The sequence below is a fragment of the Helianthus annuus genome, chromosome 4 (genome assembly GCF_002127325.2).
Source record: "Helianthus annuus cultivar XRQ/B chromosome 4, HanXRQr2.0-SUNRISE, whole genome shotgun sequence".
NCBI lineage: Eukaryota > Viridiplantae > Streptophyta > Magnoliopsida > Asterales > Asteraceae > Helianthus > Helianthus annuus.
This window is the reverse complement of record NC_035436.2, coordinates 155,451,058-155,460,843: the sequence shown is the minus strand read 5'-3', so window position 1 is coordinate 155,460,843 and position 9,786 is coordinate 155,451,058. Positions and strand designations below refer to the sequence as shown.

At 42.2% G+C, this 9,786-nt stretch overlaps 1 non-coding gene across 1 annotated transcript; it reads left to right on the top strand.

Moving 5' to 3' along the window:
• The first annotated feature begins 5,669 nt into the window (after positions 1 to 5,669).
• Positions 5,670 to 5,776, top strand: LOC118491905. The gene has a single exon (XR_004892350.1). It is a non-coding gene; the product is annotated as a small nucleolar RNA R71 (small nucleolar RNA).
• The last annotated feature ends 4,010 nt before the right edge of the window (positions 5,777 to 9,786 follow it).

The following is a 9,786-nucleotide window of genomic DNA, read 5'->3' as shown; positions in this document are numbered from 1 at the left end:
CAGCTGCCAACCCTAAGATCTGCACTTGTGCGTTCCACCAAGTGAGCGCAATCCCTTCAAGTGTGCCAGTGGCGAACTTCACCCTGCGAGCCTCAGGGCATTCACACATTTCGAAAACCGACTCGAGCTTTTCAAACCAGTGGAGGAGTCCAACTGCTCCCTCCGTGCCACTGAACGAGCTAGGACGACAGTCCATGAAATTCTTGAAGGTGCACCCGGGTTGTTGCTGAGCGGGTTGACCTATTGTGTACGAATAGGGCAAAGTTAAGTACGAGAATTAATGTAGGGTCTAAAGATCCTAGTGTCTATACTGCAGGGTATGCTACCTGCTTGGGCGGCTGCAACTGCCGCAGCAACGAGAGCCTCTAGCTGGGCTTGAGTCATGTTAATTCGTGCGGCCATTGATCTTCACATCAAAGGCAACATAAGTGAGAAAAGTTCGCGAATAGTGCGATGACAGAAGAGTGTAAGCACATAAGTGTTCTCAAGCAATATCAAGTAGTGAGCAAAGTAATGTAAGCGTACTACGAGCAAAGTTCTATGCAGTTCTAGCAAGCAGGTAACAAACATAAACCTTATTACCTAGGATGTCGAGTCTTGCACGTGGAGCGAAGCGTCGTTGTGGATCGTTGAGAGCACTGTTCTGGTTATAGTCTGGTTTTAATAAAAACGTTTTTCCATATTAAAACCAAGTTCTCTATAACCAATGGCTCTGATACCAATCTGTCACACCCCCAAAATCCACCTGCGGAGTATCACCGCTTGGGAGCGTGACTGACCAGGATCAAGCCACCAATCATATTGAACATGTAATTAATGTCAAGTATAATAAATGTAAACAAACCATTCAATACGATTGATGTTTCAACAAAACATAATTTAAGTTGCGGAAGCATAGTAAATAATCCAACAATAGTTAATAGTTTTTAAATGTCATAGTAGTTCAACGTAGAAACCACAATCCTTGTCCACAACGACCCGCTTCTCCAGTACAAGCTCCAAGTACCTAACGATCTGCAAGGCATGTAACAGAATGATCAACAAACTAGTTGAGCGAGTTCACAGTAAGTAAGTGTGTAACAGTAAGTAACGGGTGGCTCTACAGGGCCAATAGTAAGTTATTCAAGTGGGGGCTTCCCATGTTATGTGACCACTAGACTATTCGTATTATCCCTGTTCTTCGTCCGAGAACAGTAGCGCGTATGAGGTACTTGAAAATATGACCACGTAGGTGTTATCCCAACCTACGGAAGAAGTATGTAATGCGTACACGTAGGTTTTACGTGCGTATCCTTTGTATCGAGGATAGTAATTGGCATATGACCACGTAGGTGTTATCCCAACCTACGGAAGAAGTAAGTAATGCGTACACGTAGGTTTTACGTGCGTATCCTTTGTATCGAGGATAGTAATTGGCATGTGACCACGTAGGTGTTATCCAACCTACGGAACCACGTAGGTGTTATCCCAACCTACGGAACCGTCCTGACATCCGAGGACCATGATAGGTGATAGTCTAGGAAAAGCGTTTGTACGTTATAAGTCAATTGAAACCTTTAACCCATTCCCACGACCCGGGAATCCCATGCCTTAGTAGGAGTGTGAACTCACCTTGGTTTGCTCGGTATGCTAAGTTAAGTGCTCACAAGAATTCAGTCAAGTCCTATAGCGTGCACATATATTCAATCAGTTTAGACTCGCAACGATTAACATATGTCCTAATGTCACACAGTGCGTTTGGAAATCAAATCATCATGTAGTTCAAGCAACTAATTGCATCAATACAGTTAACAGGGTTAACATGTTAGCAAAACTAATATGGTTAACTGAGTTAATAAGCTTAACTCAGTTAATAGGTTAATCACGGATACGTATTAACAGAGTTATATGCATACATAACAAGGCTGACAACCTAACATGTTAGCCACCGAACAGGCTTATTTATAAAAGTTATGACAATGTATGGCACTATTAAGCATAACATTCGAGTATCAACAGTTAAACGAAGTTAAGACAGTGGACATGGCCTTTATAAATTCAGTCACCATAACACTTAACAAGGTCGGACATGATCCCCTCAAGAAAACTCGGACCATGCTGGTGAGGTCAAGAAACTCGGACCTGGATACCCTCCTAAACTCGGACATAAGTGTATGAATTAAACTCGGACTAAACAACACCTTATTAAATTCGGACCTTATGATTCCTTATACTCGGACTTGGCATCATAACAATAAACTCGGACCCAATCACTTTAAACTCGGACCAAATGTCTTACCATTAAACTCGGACATTTAAGTTAAACTCGGGGGGGAGGGTCTCCTTCATTAAACTCGGACAAGGGAGTTCCTTGTCCACAAACTCGGACCAATTGGGTCTTTAACAAAGTCGGACATCTAAGGGGGTTTTAAACTCGGACCTTTCACATGAATTAAGATCGGACCAAATGACATTATAATAAACTCGGGTGGCTTCAATACTAAACTCGGTCCAACTAAAGTCATTATACTCGGACTTAACGTTAAACTCAGACAACATCAAGCACATTAATAAACTCAGGCAAACACATTTCAATTTCCTATTAACAATCATAGCAGTTACGTATATCATACGAATAACCCTAATTCCAATCATATGACGGCAAATAAACAAGATTGTTCAATCGATTGTTAAACCACAACAATTATCACCATGATACCTATCAAGCATGCATCTAATCACCATTGCAATCTCAACTATCTAGGATTAAATCACAGAATATTATATGAGAAGCTAGGGTTTTCCATGAACACAAAAGTCAAGAAATCAATAAACAATCAATCATGAACAATGATTAAACAATTACCTTGAATGATTCTAGAGGAGTAGAGTGATCAAACTCGTGATGATTATCTTGGTGATGATGATGGTGATGATTGCTAGAGCCAAAGAAGTGAGAGTACGTGCTTTGGTTTTGGTGAAAGTGATTAGTGAAAAGGGGATTAGGGTTAAGTATAATCAAGTTTACTAATGGCTCTCTACACCCCTAACTAATATAATTTACAATAGTACACCATCTCATAACTATTTCATAATTCCACCACCAAGTTTACACATTTGACAAGTTTCACAAATACAATCAAACAATCAAAACATAAATCAAACAATCAAAACATAAATAACTTCATGGAAATCAATACATGATCGTGCAATAAATACAAAATAGAAATCTTGGAAATTCGAGTTGTCACACTCATCTTTCGCATGAACTCGCTCAACATTATTGTTGATTTTTCAACTTACATGTATTTCAGGAAATTAACGATCTGGCACGGTATGGCTTGTTTTCCGCTGCATTAGGCCCGAGGTCATCCAGGGTTCGAGGCTTGTGACTCTTTCCTGGACAAGTCACAGTCCTTGAATCATGTTTATGTTAAGTTTGCATTTGTAATGTTTAGACAAGTTGTGGTTGTTGGGTGTTTAACCCATTAAGACAATGTTTTACCATTTTATTTTTAATGGATGATCTTGCATATTTTTAATTCATATAGCTTGTTATGATTAAGCTATGGTATTAAGAAGTCACACCAAATTAACCACGCTTCCGCAAAGCCAGGGTGTGACATAGAATGTGTAAAAGTAGGTTAAAAAGCAAAGATTTATGTTACTGGCATCCTGGACACGGCCCCGTGGTCAGGTGCCAGTAACGAAAATTAAAGAATTAAAACAGAAGCCTGGACACGGGGGCGTGTCCGCTGAACACGGCCCGTGTCCAGTTACCTGAACTGGGTGTTTTTCTGCAGGTGGCTCAGCACGGGGTCGTGTTGGTTGGGCACGGCCCGTGTTGAGCCTTCTGTGATGGAGATTTGTGTCGGGTTGCTCTGTTCTTCATGCATGGGTCCATTTTTCTCGTTCCCCTTTTCATCCATTACCACCATGAGTGTGTTTTATTCTGCAAAATAAAACTAAAAGATTAAACTAAACTAAGGATAGTTCCGCGGAATGCCTCCGTGGTGCGCCACGTTTATAAGGGTCCTTGGCTAGACCCTATTCGAGGTTATATATTTTCTGAGTGGGATGCTTGGCGTCCCATGTTACACCGTCGGAGAGCAGCATCCAAGCTCGAATCAATAACCTTCATGTAATTGACCGGGTCGTCGTCTTCTATTCTCTTCCCAACTCCGAATTTCACTTCATCATCCCCATACCTTAAGGTGAGTGTCCCGTCATTCATATCCACCACTGCTTGGGCTGTGGCAAGGAAGGGTCTCCCTAGTATAAGGGGGACCTCGGTGTCTTCCTCCATATCGAGTATGACAAAGTCAGCTGGATAAACGAATCTGCTTACCTTTACCAAGACATTCTCGATGACACTTTGTGGGAATTTGACGAATCGATCAGCGAGTTGTATGCTCATTTTTGTAGGGCTCGTGGTTCCCAAGCCGAGTCTTTTGAACATTGATGAGGGCATGAGGTTAATGCTAGCCCCTAGGTCGGCTAAGGCATTGCGAACGGGCGATTCCCCTATTGAGCATGGAATCGTGAAGCTTCCGGGATCGATTTTCTTTTGGGGAAGTTTATTGAGCACGAGGGCAGAGCATTCTTCGCCTAAATTAACTAATTGCAAATTTTCAATTTTCTTCTTATGCGTAAGGAAGTCCCTCATGAATTTAGAGTATTTGGGCATTTGGGTTAGGACTTCGATAAAAGGAATATTGACGTGCAATTGTTTTAACAGACTTTCGAATTTTGCGAATTGCTCATTTGTCTTTTGACGAATTAACCTACCGGGGTACGGAACTCGAGGAGCCTTGGTCGGCTCTGGTGATGGAGGAGAGTTCTTCTCCTGCAGAGGTGTCGGTACTGTTTCTTCCGTTGGCGGTGGCACTTCTGCAGGCCCTACGGTGCGGTTTCGTAGTGTGATGAGGTGAACTTGCGCCTTTGGGTTTGTTTCAGTATTGCTAGGTAATGCGCCTTGCGGTCTCTCGGAAAAATTTTGAGCTATTTGATTTAATTGTTTTTCTATGTTTTGAATGCTAGCTTGTTGATTTCTAAAATTAGATTCTAATTGTAGAAATCTTTCCGAGTTTTTCTTATCAGTGTAAGAGACGAGGCGAGATATAGTATCTTCGAGCCTTTCTCGTCCACCTTGTTGCTGAGTGAAATTTTGTGACTCATTTCTTGGTTGCTGAAAGTTTGTTCGTTGGATTTGTTGGTTACTACTATTGCCGGGCTCCCTCCAACCGAGGTTTGGGTGGTTTCGCCATCCTTGGTTGTAAGTTCCCGTTGGGGGACCCGACGGCCTAGATCTATTATCAATGTAGTTTACCATTTCTTGTTGATCGTCCGTTTCTTTCATGCAACTCCAATTTTCATGTGACCCACCACATCCTTCACAAGCCATAACCGAGACTGTTTTTGTCATTTCTAATTTTTTTATTTTTGAAGAAAGGGCCTCGATTTGGGCTTGTAAAGAAGTGCTTTCGTCGACCTTATGGGCGCCCGGGGCGATAGACTTATTTCCCCGGGGGGTATGCCATTGAAAATTGGTTTGAGCAATTTCCTCAATTTGATTATATATTTCGTGTGGGCGTCGATTACCTAAAAGTCCCCCGGAGCTAGAATCAAGTGTCTGCCTAGTGTGTGGCAACAATCCATTATAGAAAGTGGATACTTGTTGCCATATTGCGAGGCCGTGATGGGGACACTTGCGTAATAGCTCCTTGAACCTTTCCCAAGTTTCATATAAGGATTCCCCGTCCTCTTGTGAATATGTATTAATTTCAGCCATTAACTTAGCAGTTTTAGCAGGAGGGAAATACTTATATAGAAATTTTTGGGCTAGTTCATCCCAGGTGTTTACCGATCCAGCTGGGAGGGCGTTGAGCCAAGCTTTCGCTCGGTCTTTTAGTGAGAAGGGAAACATACGGAGGCGGATGGCATCGTTTGATGCTCCATTGATCCGAAAGGTATCACATATTTCCAAGAAATTAGTTATATGTAGATGGGGATCCTCGTCCGCAAGCCCGTGGAAGGTTGCGGAGTTTTGGAGCATTTGTATCAAATGCGGCCGAAGTTCAAAGTTATTGGCTTCGACATTCGGAGCATTGATAGTGGCGCCTAGATTACCTACGGTGGGTCGTAGATAATCCATAAGGGTACGTTGGTCCGCCATTGGAGGTGGATCACCCGAAACCTTCTCTTGGTTTTTGGCTTTTAACCTTTTTCTGAGAAAGCGTTCGGGTTCTTCTAGTGGTTCTTTTATGTCTTTATTGGAACTGGAGCTCATACACTACGTGAGGTTGGTGTCGGGTTCCAAGTCCTGCAATAAAAACAGAAAAGAATGTTGGTCAGAAGGTTCACCACGGCCCCGTGTTGAGCGAACACGGCCCGTGGTCGGAATTTCAGTGATTGTTTTCCAGATCCCAGTTACTGGAAGTTGGACACGGCCCCGTGTTGCACCGGCACGGCCCCGTGGTCAGCCTTCTGTAACTTGGAAAACAAAAACTGGTAGTAACGATGCTGGGCACGACCCGTGTCCGACCAGGCACGGCCCCGTGCTGAGCTCTGCAGAAGCTGAAAATTTAAGAAAAATCCTAAAAATCAAAGAAAATAATAAAAATATGATTAGGCCGTTGATTCCTAACTTTCTTAAAATCCTTGTGTCCCCGGCAACGGCGCCAAAAACTTGATGTGTGCTAGCGTGTATATATTTTAGATGTATATTTAAGCCATTTTTTTACACTTTTAGCCAAGTTTTAAATTTATAAAACACGATATTTACTAACACTAAACACACATATGGGCAAGTGCACCCATCGTGGACGTAGTATAGTGTTGGTAAGATACCGAGGTCGTCCAAGGACACAAGAGCTTTTAATACCGGTTTATCCTCAACGTCTAATCAAATCAAAAAGTGAAAAAATGTTTTAAACTAAGAAAAATAAAAACTAACTAAATGCTGAAAAATAAGATAAAAAAAAAACAGATAGACAAGATGAATCACTTGGATCCGACTCGTGTGTTAGTATAACCTTTGATTATTTTCGCACTTTTGCACTTGTTTAAGAGATTATCTTAGTTATTGTAGTAGGCCCCTCTTTTGAAGGCGACGTTACCCTCAACCCAGTAGTTTGAGTCAGCAAGGATACAATCCTAAAGGGTCAGATTATTGAAAGATAATGAATTAAGTTATTAATGCAAATTGTGGTAGGCCCCGCTTTTAGCGGTGACGTTACCCTCGGCTAAGTAGTCTGAGTCAGCAGGGATACAGTCCTAAATAGCCGGGTTATAGTATTAATAGTAGTTAACTTATGAGGGGGTCAAAGAGTTTGGATCCCCTCCATCCAATACCTATGGGCATTGAAGGAGATCCTACTAAATTTGACCCAGGTCCCAAGCAGGACCTCTAAACGCTGAACAAGGGCAAGACCCTTACCAAACCGTTCCCTTAACCCCCGACCAGGTAGCCAACATACCTCCATATAGACCGTGGAGATATGAATGGTGAAAATCTTTTATTTTATATAGACAGTAAAATAATGCCAAGACACCACGGACAAACGATAAGGAAAGATCACCTTCAACATAAGTAACTAGTTATTAAAGTCATTAATACAAAACCAAATAAAAAGTGCAAAAGATTAAAAATAAAAAGTATTATACTAAACACTTGTCTTCACCAAGTGATGTAAGAGACTTAGGCAAACATGGCCTTTATTGTCAAGAACTCTTACGATCAATCTTGGATCCCGAGACGACTCACACACTCTACGATGGACAATGGATGATGGTGGTGGATGATGGTGTTATGGTGGTGGTGGGTGGTGGATGGAGTGTGAGAGAGGTGGTGTGCCAAGGGATGAGATGGAATGAAACCAAGCACCCCTATTTATAGGCTGAACAGACGGCTGGACACGGCCCCGTGTCCGCTGGACACGCCCCCGTGCCCGTCTGACATTCTCTCTCTTCATTAATTGTAATTCGCAATTACAATTAATGCGCCTGCTGTACTTTCACCACGCCCCCGTGCCCGCTGGACACGGCCCCGTGGTGGGCAATGGAAGCTTCTACTGGTTTGTCTTTTCTGCTGCTTCTTGGGCACGGCCCCGTGTTCGCTGGACACGGGGCGTGTTCAGTCTTCTGTTTTCTCTTCTTTGCCTTGGGAGGTGCCGTTGAGGGTCCGGGCAGTCTACTTTTATTCCTTTTCTTGTATTTATGCTAGAATTAGTTGTCTTTTTGCTTCTTTTGTGATTTTGAGCTCATTTCATCCTGAAAATACAAAAGAAAGACAAAAACACTCTTTTTCCAACATTAGTACTTAAAAAGGGTTAGTTTTATGCCTTAATTGATGTGATTTATATGTTGCATTTTACACACATCACTTGCCTAATTCCCAATAGTTATAGCTCTAATACCAATCTGTCACACCCCAACCGATGGCGGAATCATCGGGGCATGGCACTGAGCGAAACAGATTGTCCAGAAGTTTCCATAACATTTATCATTACTATTCAATTTAAATAATACGTCCCATACCGTATCTCAAACAGTAAAATAAATTATTACAGACAAAAAATCCAGGTAAATATTCTGTTCCGACAACTCAGATTTTAACAAACAACAATTGTTTATCTGCTTCTAGAGACCCTTAATTTGACCACTACAGACAACTATTTGTTGGGCTCTAGAGCTTTATTCTAGCCTCACTTTCCTAGCAGATAAGCATCTTAAACACCTGTCACATACGTTAAAATAAAGTCAATACATAAAATGTAAAGGTGAGCATACAAGTTTGATAATAGCATAGTAGAGTTCGAAAAAGTTTATGCATAACGAGCACGTACGCAGAGGAAAACAAAGCATGTTAATTATCGACATGGATCTATCGATACCAATGACTGCGGGTTGACTGCCCGAGGCAGTTCGCAATACATGATTACCACCGTAATCCATGCAAGTAATTGTCCTTAACAACCCCCGTGTGAACAGGTGTTGAGTCCAAACTATAGTTATCGTCGTTAAGGCAGGTAGACAGCATTCCACGTGTAAACATAACAACAAGCATTCATTTAGTCACGTAATACATGCGGTAACGGTTAGCGTTTAAATTGTTGCGTAGTGTGTTCGATGTGATTTCGTATAAGTAACGTATGTAACACCCAAAAGTGCTGAAAGCAAAAAGGGATTGAGTATACTCACAGCGATTGATGGATTGAAGGGAGCGCTTGAGAGTAGGGTTAGCCTGAATAGTTTGATATCATAATGATAAGCAACGCGTAAAACGGAAAACAAGTGTTGGAGGGTCGGACAGCTGGTCGATCGGATGGTAGTCCGATCAGACGGCTGACCGTTCGGTTGACAGTCAGTTTGGACAGCTGTCCGGTCGGTCGGTAGGCCGATCGGATGGCTGTTCGAGTGGATTGTTTCTTCCTTAGAGTGAGATGTGTTTGTGTATGATGGTTTGAATTTTGAAGTTTTCGTTGTAGCATTAGAAAACATTGAAGTATCTTTACCTTTCAGATCGGTCGATCAGACGGTCGTTCAATCGGCCGGCAGCCCGATCGGTTAGATACTTTTAGCAAGACAAGTTCTCAGCAGGGTGTCACCTAATCAGACGGCTGTTCGATCGGGTGGCACTCCTAGTGCATCGAACATGTTGAAAAATCGATTAAGTGTTGAAGCATAGTATCTCATGATCCGAAGAGTAATCCGATCGGACGGTAGTCCGATCGAACGACAGTTCATTCAATACTCAACTTCAAAGAATAAATTGATTAAGTGTGGGACCCTGTGCTAGCCGATCGG